Source organism: Esox lucius, chromosome 1 (genome assembly GCF_011004845.1).
Source record: "Esox lucius isolate fEsoLuc1 chromosome 1, fEsoLuc1.pri, whole genome shotgun sequence".
Classification (NCBI taxonomy): Eukaryota; Metazoa; Chordata; class Actinopteri; order Esociformes; family Esocidae; genus Esox; species Esox lucius.
The window spans coordinates 35,894,765-35,905,855 of record NC_047569.1 but is presented as its reverse complement, the minus strand read 5'-3'; positions in this window follow the sequence as shown (position 1 = coordinate 35,905,855).

Here is an 11,091-nt window from a genome sequence, read left to right as displayed (position 1 = left end):
TCAGTGGCTAGGAAAAACTCCCTAAGAAGGCCGAATTTTAGGAAGAAACCTAGAGAGGACCCAGGCTCAGAGGGGGGACCAGTCCTCTTCTGGCTGTGCCGGGTGAGATATTAAGAGTCCAATTGAAATAATTAAAACATTTCTCTGGACTAAATCCAGAGTCTATTTAAATTTAGACTAGGTCAGAAGTATGACCAGATGGACAAGGACAGGGACAGCAACGGGCCCCCCAAACCAGGTACTCTGCAGGTGTGGACCAGGACCTCATGTCCTCCTAAGGGACCACATGTCCTCCTTAAAACTGTAGGAGACTGGGAAAAGTCAGAAAGTGCATTCCTCATATCAACAACGATTTGTAGTGGAGAAGGAGAACTTAGTGGGGTAGGAGAACTGACCCAATCCCCCAGCACAATAGTATAGCAGCGTAAGACCTTGGAACTGAGACGGGGGGTCCGGCGACACTGTGGCCCTATCTGGGGGAGGCCCCTGACAGGGCCCAACAGGCAGGAAATCAATCCACCCACATTGCCAGGCATCAACCAATGGGACACCCACCAACCCCAACCACCCTGAATGAGGACCGAGTATTGCCAGCAGAGTACAGCCGAATTGCACAAGTGCGCAACAGAGTGACAACAACAAGCCAGTGACTCTTCCCCCGAAAGGCATTGGAGGGAGGGCATCCCAGTGGCGACGAGAGCCCACCTGGCAAAACAGCTAGGGTGGACAGTATCAAGCCTTCTGGTCACCATCACGCCCCCAGGCCAGGCTACACCTAATTATAAACCGTGCTATAGAGATGTGTTTTTAGTAGACACTTGAAAGTTTGCACTGAGTTTGCATTTCTAACCTTAATTGGCAGATCATTCCACAGTAGTGGAGCTCTATGAGAAAAGGTCCTGCCTCCGGCTGTTTGTTTAGAAATTCTAGGTACAATTAAAAGGCCTGCATCTTAGGTTACGTGTAGATATGTACGGCTGGATCATTTCAGCAAGGTAAGTAGGAGCAAGTCCATGTATTGATTTATATTGATTTAACAGTAAAACCTTAAAATCAGCCCTACCCTAACAGGCAGCCAGTGTAAGGACGCTAGGACAGGAGTAATGTGTTCGAATGTTTTTGTTCTAGTTAGGATTCTAGCAGCCGTGTGCAGCACTAATTGAAGTTTATTTATCAATTTGTCTGGGTAACCGGAAAGAAGAGCATTGCAGTAATCTAGTAACCTTCTCGTTAGTCTGTGTATTTAGTTCAGCCATTTTCTCCCTGTCACGGTGGGTCATTGTGCATCTGTGCGTGTCATGTTGTATGTACTCCTGAACTCCTGAACTCCTGAACCTCTGGGTATCTTGTAGTGCCCGGCACTCCGTTTTGTGTTCTCAGGCTTTTGTTTGTTTATTAAAAAGTAATGCCTCATAATTCTGCGCCTGCTTCCATCTCCCTTTCTGAAACGTGACAGTCTAGAAGTAACAAAAGCATGGATACATTTTTCGGCATCAGTTTTTGAAATGTTTGAAATGTTTTGAAGATGAAAATAAGCAACTCTTGAGACATATTTTCTCTGTTCTTCAAAGGAGAGGTCAGGGTCAAGGGTAACGCCAAGGTTTTTTACAGTTTTTTGGGATACGACCATGCAGCCGTCGAGGTTCACAGTGAGATCTGCTAACAACGCTGTTTGTTTCTTGGGTCCTAAAATGAGCATTTCTGTTTTCCTTAAGTTTAAGAGCAAGAATTTCTCTGCCATCCACTTCCTAATATCTGAAACGCATGCTTCCAAAGTAGCTAATTTTGGGGCTTCTCAATGCTTCTTTGAAATTTAAAAGTATGTCATCAGCATAACAGTGAAAATGTACATTGTGATTTCAGATTACATCACCCAGAGGGAGCATATATAGTGAGAAGAATAATGGGCCCAGAACCGAGTCTTGAGGAACAGCAAAGCATACCTTTGACTTGTCAGAGGAAATGCCATCCACACTAACAAACTGATATCTTTCAGATAAATAAGATTTGAACCAGGCTAGTGTTGAGATAAATGTAGTTTAAATAATGCTGATTTAATAACCATGTATTCTTATGTTTTTGTTTTATTAAATTGTATGCTGCAGCCAAGTTAGGGAAATATGATTGAATACAATAACCATAAAAAGTTTACATTACACTCAGCCACACTCACTCAGACTTTACACCTGGCTCAGATAGAGAGACAGGATTAAAACCCCACAATTAACATACAAATAAAACTGCCTCCTATACAGCACAAAGAGACCTTCTGTCTCCAGCCCCCTGATGTTCTAGTCTAGGTTAGGACAATAGAATGTAAATTACTGTAACCTGGTTAAGATTTCACACCTGTATGCAAAGAACCTGTTGATCTATGACCGAGAGTGAGAGCATGTCCTTCCTCATAGGATGGCGAAAACCAAGAGATTCGTCCAACATGTCACCATGCCAACAAAGAGCCAATAAGGATGGGTTTTACTCACGAGAGTGAAAAGTAACCGCCCCTGTGGCGGGAGTATTAAAACCAATGATCAATCTTTATTCGGGGCGAATATTTTGTGGAAGCTCGAGGGTTGAGCAAATATTTGACCGCTGCAGTGTATTTCATGTATTTTGACTTATCAATTCATATTAATAAATCTTTGTGCTAAATTTCCATTTGGACCGGATCCTCGTCCTTCTTCAGAAATTCTGGTACACGTAAAATTCTTAACACTAGTCCACGTAGACCAATATGGGTTTCCGGTCTCTCTAAAAGAAAGGAGTGATCAATAGTGTCAAAAGCAGCACTAAGATCAAGAAACAACAGGACGGATGCTTTGTCTGAGGTCATTAGAAGGTCATTTGTTACCTTCACGAGTGCAGTCTCAGTACTATGATGGGATCTGAAACCAGATTGGAGCATTTCATAAATGTTATTTGTCTTCAGGAAGGCATTCAGTTGTTGGGAAACACATTTTTCTAAGATTTTTGAGAGGAACGGGAGGTTCGATATTGGCCTATAATTGTTTAATATGTCGGGATCCAGATTAGATTTTTTTAGAAGAGGCTTAATTTCCGCAATTTTTAGTGAGTTTGGTACACATCCGGAGGAAAGGGAGCAATTTATTATGTTCAACATTGGCTGACCTAGCACAGGAAATAGCTCCTTAAGTAATTTTGTTGGAATCGGGTCTAGCTGAGAGTTTGTGGGTTTAGAACTCATTACAAATGTAGTGAATGTGTAGACCGATACGGTATATCGAAAATTCAAGTGTCCCCATTGACACATGGTCAGGGAGGTTCAGGACATTTTTAGGACAACTGAGATTTTGAGGACCATAACTATTTAAGGAGGAGTCAGTTATTTGTTTTCTAATGGTGATGATCTTTTCATCAAAGTAGTTCATGTATTCATTACAACTAAAATGAAGACCCACTTCACTTGCTAAACTTTGCTTTTTTGTTAACTTTGCAACTGTATCAAAGAGAAATTTTGGATTGTTTTTGTTCACCTCAATCAGGTTGGAGAAATAAGCTGATCGAGCAGACGTGAGTGATTTTCGATATTGTAGTGTACTGTCTATCCAGGCTAGTCTGAATACTTCCAACTTGGTGGAGCGCCACTTTCGCTCCAATTTTCTGGAGGCTTGCTTGAGTGCTCTAGTATTGTCTGTGTACCAGGGAGCGAGTTTCTTTTATTTTTTTGTTTTTAGTGGTGCAACTGTGGCTAATGTATGATTTCCTTCAGTGTGTAAACATCTTTCACAACATGACCATTGATCCAACCACCAGGTTTTTGTGAAATATAAAGGGTACATTGGTTAATAAAACTCAACATAATGCAATCCTCCCAATTTGTCATTGGCTGCTCATTTCACATACGACATACTGTAAGTTAGACGGTACAGGATAACACCACGACAACATTGGCTTACTAATAAAATGTACATGCGGGGGTACTTAGGGGGTACTCAGACGAAAGCAACATTATTTTGGTGGTACTGTAACAGAAAAAGGTTGAAAAAGGTTTTTATGACGCTGTTAAACAGTGGCGTCGTTAGGCATGGGCGTCTGGGGCTACAGCCACAGATCATGAATAGCCCCGAAACTCAAATTGTGGGGGAGTGGGGGGGTGAATGTATTGTGATCCTAGCTGTATGCCTCTGGAGAAGATAACAAAAGTTATTCAAGCGCTTCATGTGAACGTTGTGTAATTCAACGTAAAACACATATTTTTAGGGAGAAATCTGAATTTAACATGAATGAGACACGGAGGGAAATGGGGGAGGGTGATGCTTTGTTATTTTAGTCTTGGGGTGCATAACACCCACGTCTAAAGGCAACCGCAATTCCATTAAGTTACCCAGTTCAGCCCGTGGAGACAAGACAGATAGTAAGTAATACGTCCGACTGCTATAATATAATACACAAAGTACACATTGCCTCTGGATATTCTGGGCAAGGATTGGGGATTAACGTGTTCACCATCTCCCCCCTTTAGCTGCCGTCCAACCTTCTAGTCGGTCCATTCATCATCTGTGTATTATGTACAGCATCCATATTAGGAACATTATCATTCCTCCCCAAGAAACTCCGTTCTTCCTCCTACTCAGTCATCACCCCTCCCCCGGTCAAACGTCACCCCTCCCTGGGTCAAGTTTCCGCTCTCCCCGATTAAGCTCCCTGGGTCAAGTTTCAAACATCACCCCGATTAAGCTTTAATCCTCCCCTTGTCAATCGTCAGTCCTCCCCTTGTCAATCGTCATTCCTCCCCTAGTCATATGATTGACAAGGGGAGGACGGACAATTGACAAGGGGAGGACTGACGACTGACCAGGGGAGGGCTGACGATTGACCAGGGGAGGGCTGACAAATAACAAACCTAAATTCCCATATCTGAGTTTCCACGATTTCCCTGTTCTTTGAGAAATACGTGCCCGTTGGATGAGGGCAATCAGGAGAGATGAGGGACCAAGTTTTAGGATTCTTCGTGGGAGCACCTTTGCGTGCAGTCAGCACTTTCCGCCTGAGGATAGATACTCATCGGCCTGTGGACAGATCCATATAAAACAGGGAACAGGGCCGTCTAGATTCCACTGGAATGATTGTGGTAAGGGTAGGTGGACAGTGTTAAACTAAATACCAATCCAATAATATATTACAGCATGTTTAATAATTCAATCCTGATGCAATATAGCTGTTACATTTTGTCATTTTGGGGACTGAAAAAAAGGATTACCAAAATGTACCATGAGAAGTGTATGGTTAATTTCACACACACAGGAGGAGGCTCACAAGCTCGGGAGTCACTTTACCATCGAGCAAGAAAGCATCTTGGTGTTGCTGTCCTGGTGGTTCTGATCATGAGATGCCTGACAGCACAGAGGGTGCTTTGCCTGCAGTTGGCAAATAGAGACAAAACAAATATGAGACAGGATTCAGATACTTATTATCAAAAGTATTGTATGTATACAGTGCAATGAAATTGTTTAATGAGGAATAATGACAAATACCAAGTAGTTCAATAAATTGCTTGAAGTAATTGTTGGACTGTCTCTCTATGCATGAAACTCTCTCACTCAGGGAGAAAAGGGTCGAGTTAGCACGACTCTAGCAACATTTCGTTATATTGTTCTTCCCCCACTAACACGATTTGAAAGAACTCTGTGAAATCAAAATTATATAGGTGGAAAACGACTGTTTGGTCAAAATAAACATCCTAAATTGGGAAACCCCAATTCATTGTGACTAATTTTTTGTGATTAATGTCAGTCACATAAATTAAAGTAGACCTTTTCCTCCATAGACTGCTTGTGGGCTTACTGCACAATTTATATCTTGTGAGATGGCTAGAAGATGTGATGATGAAATATATCTGAAGAAAGAACACTATCTGAAGAACCGGTTAAAATGGAAGACAGAAAACCCAGGAGAAAACCCCAAAATCTTTATGCATCTGATGAACACAACTTAAAGAACCTTGAGGGACAGAAGGGAAATCCAGGGAAGTGCTTATTCAGCATCTGGCAGTGTCATCTGGCACCAAAATACAACCTCCAACAGTTAGACGTTTTAAAGAAATGGCCACGTTGCAGCAAATAAACTATTCTTGCGAAAAAGCAAGAAGTAAAGAGATTTCAAAAAACGTGAAAGCACAGATTGACAACAAGTAGCCGAAAGGACAAATTAGATGTCCAAATTAGATGTTTTTGTTCACAAACACACCCAGCATATCAGAAGAAAAGAGAAGTAAAGTGATGCCCGTCTGCAGCCTCCTGTGAAACATGGTGGCCAAAAACTATAGATTTATGAATGCTGAAAGAAAGAAACAGATTTGAATACATCATGTGATACTGTACCTTTGGGAAATCAACTGATTGGCAAAAAGTTATCTTAACTCTTTGGGGGCATAATAATGACCCCAAACACGCAGCAAAAACAATTAAGACCTACTGGAGCAGAAGACTTCAGATGGATCACTCATGAGTCACCTAAAGCATCCAAAGTCAAAAGAAGAGATAATATGGCAAAAACGTGGAAGAATTTGCTTGACAATATTACACTACAGTCTGATGAGGCAAATTGCTTCAGTCTTGCATTCAAAATGTGTTACTTTTTATTGTATTATTGTTTTCATTGTATAAATGTTTCTTTGTATATACTGCAAGATTGAATAGTGCTTTTTCAAATGAATTACAGAACAACAACTTAAATATTACATTTTCAGAGTGGCCAAGAAATGTACTGAACTGTAATAATAAAGACACATTTGGTCTCGATGAACAAAATAATATTGAAGATCAAAATCTTTACTGTACATTGTTTAATACAATGTACATTGTTTAATACATTGAGAACCAAATGGTCAATTGAAACCAAAATCACCAACCGACTGAGGGTTGAATTCAAACTCACACCGAAAATCTAATTGAACAATTGATATCACAGGCTGTTCCAACTTGCAGGTATTTCATCAAGGCAACTTATAATGTGACTCAGTAGTGTGTATTGCCCCCATGTGCCTGTATGCACTCCCGACAACGTCTGGGCATGCTCCTGATGAGACAGCGGATGGTGTCCTGAGGAATCCCCTCCCAGACCTGGAACAGGGCATCTGTGAGCTCCGACGCCACCAGTCTGGAGCACAACTTGGTGGTCTCAGATGCACCGATACATAGAGTCCCAGGGGTTCTCAATTGGATTCAGGTCTGGGGAACGTGAGGGCTAGTCAATAGCATCAATGCCTTTGTCATCCAGGAACTGCCTACACACTCTGGCCACATGAGGCCGGGCATTGTCCTGCACCAGGGCCCACTGCACCAGCGTTAGGTCTGACAATGGGTCTGAGGGTTTCACAGTGGTTGGCTAGGACCAGAAGATCTGTGTGACCCTCCAAGGATATGCCTCCCCAGACCATCACTGACCCACCACTAAACCGGTCATGCTGGAATGTTGTTGCAGGCAGCATAATGATCAACACAGTGTCTCCAGACTCTTTCAATGCTGTGACATGCTTAGCGTGAACCTACTCTCATCTGTGAAGAGAATGGGACACCAATGGTGGACCTGCCAATTCTGGTGTTCTCTGGCGAATGCCAATCGAGCTGCAAGGTGCTGGGCTGTGAACACAGGTCCCACGACAGGATGTCAGGCCCTCATGCCACCCTTATGGAGTCTGTTTCTGATAGTTTGGTCAGAAACATGCAAACCAGTAGCCTGCTGGAGGTCATTTAATAGGGTTCTGTGCTCCTCCTGTTCCTCCTCTCACAAAGGAGCAGATACCAGTACAGCAAACCGTCTTGCGACGGCACGTATGGATGTGTCATCCGGAAAGAGCTGCACTGCCTGTGCAAACCTGAATTGGCTGCTGGTACCGCCTCGTGCTACCAGTAGTGACAAGGACACTAGCAAAACGCTAAATTAGAAAAGAATCAGTCAGAAAAGATAAGGAGAGAGCAATTGTCTGTGGCCACCACCAGCAAAACCATTCCCTTTTTGGGAGTTGTCTTGTTGTTGCCACTCCAGTGCATCTGTTGTCACTTCCAGTTCTGTTTAATTTATTTGGTGTTACACTGTGATGATCTCCTCACTTTCTTTGAGCAGTGTATATGACATGATTGCCATCCATAATTGTATTGCTAATTTATTTCACATAGTAGTAACCATAAATGGTAACCATATAAGACGGTGTCTTTCAACAAGGAGCAGGATAGATAGCAAGGCAGAAGAAGAAATCAGAGAGCCCCTGGACAGGGTCAAAACTCCAAACTGAGCTTCTACAAACCATGACAAATACATTTTTGTTGATGAAGCTGGCTTCTACCCGGCCAAAACTTGGCGTTGTGGGCGCAATATTGTTGGTCAATGAGCAACTGTCCAAGTGCCTGGACAACGTGTGTGCAACCACATCCAAAATGTGGTGTTACGACGTAAGCCTCTTTATGGGGCCTACAATGGTTGGGCTACACACCTCATGGAGTTCCTCAATGAAATTGTGTGGGATGACATTTTAGGTTCACCATTTAGAGGTGGTTCAGGAATGGTCTCAGGTCAACCCCCTATTCCTGACCCTTTACCTGCCCTCATAAACTCCTTTCCCCAACCCTGCTTTGGAATCATCATGGAGGTGAGGTCATGATATCCCTGCTGACCAATGTCTGGATTTGCCATACCAAAAGATCTTTCCAGCATTCATTGCCTAACACCAAAATCAGAACCGACACAAATTTGTGTTGTTTGTGCTAAACGTTTAAATCGTAAACAGAAATATTGGAAATTACTTCATTCAATTTTGATGGGCTGTGTTTAGTAAGTGTTTTGCCTAATTAATATGAAAATGGTGTAATATACTGTAAAGGATTACCTTCAAAGAGTCATTTTTAAAAAAGAGTCTTACGTTGTTTGTTCTAGGACTAACTTGTTGTTACAGTGACTTAAATGAGAGAATTGTGCAATTTCATGTTTTCATTACTTAACTAATGTACTCATCATATTTCACAACACATCAGTTGAATCAAATATCTTCTAGTGAAAGATGTTTGCAAACCAAATGAAAGTATCGGTTGTTTGATCAGTTGTTTGAATGGAAGACTTGCTGTGCTACAAGTGTGATCAGTTTAGATATCTGCACAGAGTTTTGAAAAATCACCACAATCTACCAAAACGAAGACATAAAAATTATAAAAGTAGTTGTAATGGGTAGGTTTGTCTCACCCCTTTCAAGTACATTAAATCATGGTCATCTTTGGTATTGACACGTTCTACCAGAAGGGAATCCTTCACCTGTGAAGACAAGACATTCACAGATTATTCCTATTTTGAACACAGAAACTGAGCTCTGTATTTAATTTACATGTGAAATGCAAAGTTAGGGCATATTACAAAAACTGACATCCTTCAAGGATTGTGGGACAGGGGAAAAGCCAGACAACATTTTCACATCCACTATAATCATATTGGTCTTCTGTTCTTTTCCTCCATACCTGTTAGAGAAAAGATGGAGAAAACCGTGAACCAACAGAATATTGTGGTGTGATTTTGACTACAGCATATCAATAAAATAACTGGAATAACGGGAGATTTTGAATTTAGAAATAATTTCCAGTCAGGCACACAGCATTTTGCCAGGGAACAATTAAATATAGGTCCATTTAAACGGATCTGGTAGATTCGAAAACTTTCTTCTCATTTCACTCAGAAAATTCTTACTGAAACTGAAGATTCAGCTTGACTTTTCTCTTAGTGTTCCTGTGGCACTCAACTTCTGGTACAACCTGAATGCTATGGGCCAACTGTGAGTAGGGATGTTGTAATGCAGTGACAGCTGTAGAGGAGGAGCTTAAAAAAGTAACAAATGCTCTTGTCGAGGAGTTTCTTTAAAAAAAAGAATTCATTTTCTGGCTTCTTCTGCACATACCGCTGGTTATGTTGTTCCTGATGGGTTTGTGTGCATCAACAGTACCTCTCACATGTTGCATGCTGCTTCAAATATGTACAGTTGCTAAACTGTACCCAAAGGCCAGGTATTGTAAGTTAAGACTTTGCACATGTATGTAACGCAGATGGCACTACTGCCTTCCCATCTAAGGGTTACAGCTTCTTTCATTTCCTAGTCTTAACACTTATTGGTAAGCACTAATGACAATCCAGAAAGGAAGTATTGTCCAATACCCTCTCACTGTAATAACTAGGCCTGGTGTGAGACACTGTATTAACTAGGCCAAGTGTGACACAACAAATTGCAACCAATAAACAACAAGTGCCAGTGTGTTGTTACTATTTAGACTTTTGTAATGGTGATTGGTGGGGGTTGGCTTGATTGATTGGGCCGTTATATTGGTTCTTCAAATTATTGGAGATAATAATTGCACGATCCAAATAAATGACTAGTTTCTATTCCATAGTTTCCATTCATAACTTTATTCTAAATTTCTTCACCTGAATGCCAAAGTCTGTTTTTGTGTGGCTAAATCCATTTGTAGCTTTCTTGCTAAATATGGCATTGGTTTACTTCATGTTCTCCAAACCAACCAGAACTTAAATTATGAAATTTGAGTACATTATATATTTATATATTTGTTATTTTTTTTATGCATCAGATTTAGCACATGCCTCAATTCAATACTACCTGTATGAAAGAATATTGTACATATTAAAGATATCAGATGGCTCACTAAAATAAATTATTTCAATGTCAGAATATGAATAAAGAGCATATATTTTCATTTGTTTCTAGATGGACAAAGTTTGCTGAGATTACATTTTGTTGGAGCAATGTATTACCTTTCCTTTCAATGTTTGTACTATATTATACTATTATACTATACTATTTGTTTTTCAATCCAAATGTGAACACTCCCCTGCATTTTCTTGTTACATGCATACTTTTTGTTATTGCAACAATAAAAGCTGGTTTGTCTCAAAGTGGTTTATGATCTGTTTATTTTAAGAAACACCAAATAGCTGTCCTGCTACCCTGAAAAGCAGCACGATGATGAGCAAATAATTTCTCCATAATCTTTTTCACAAATTGTATTGACATTCATAATCATGTATGGTTTTATAGCTGCTTATTTTTACAAAAAAACCTTATTCAGCCTAATCAAAATG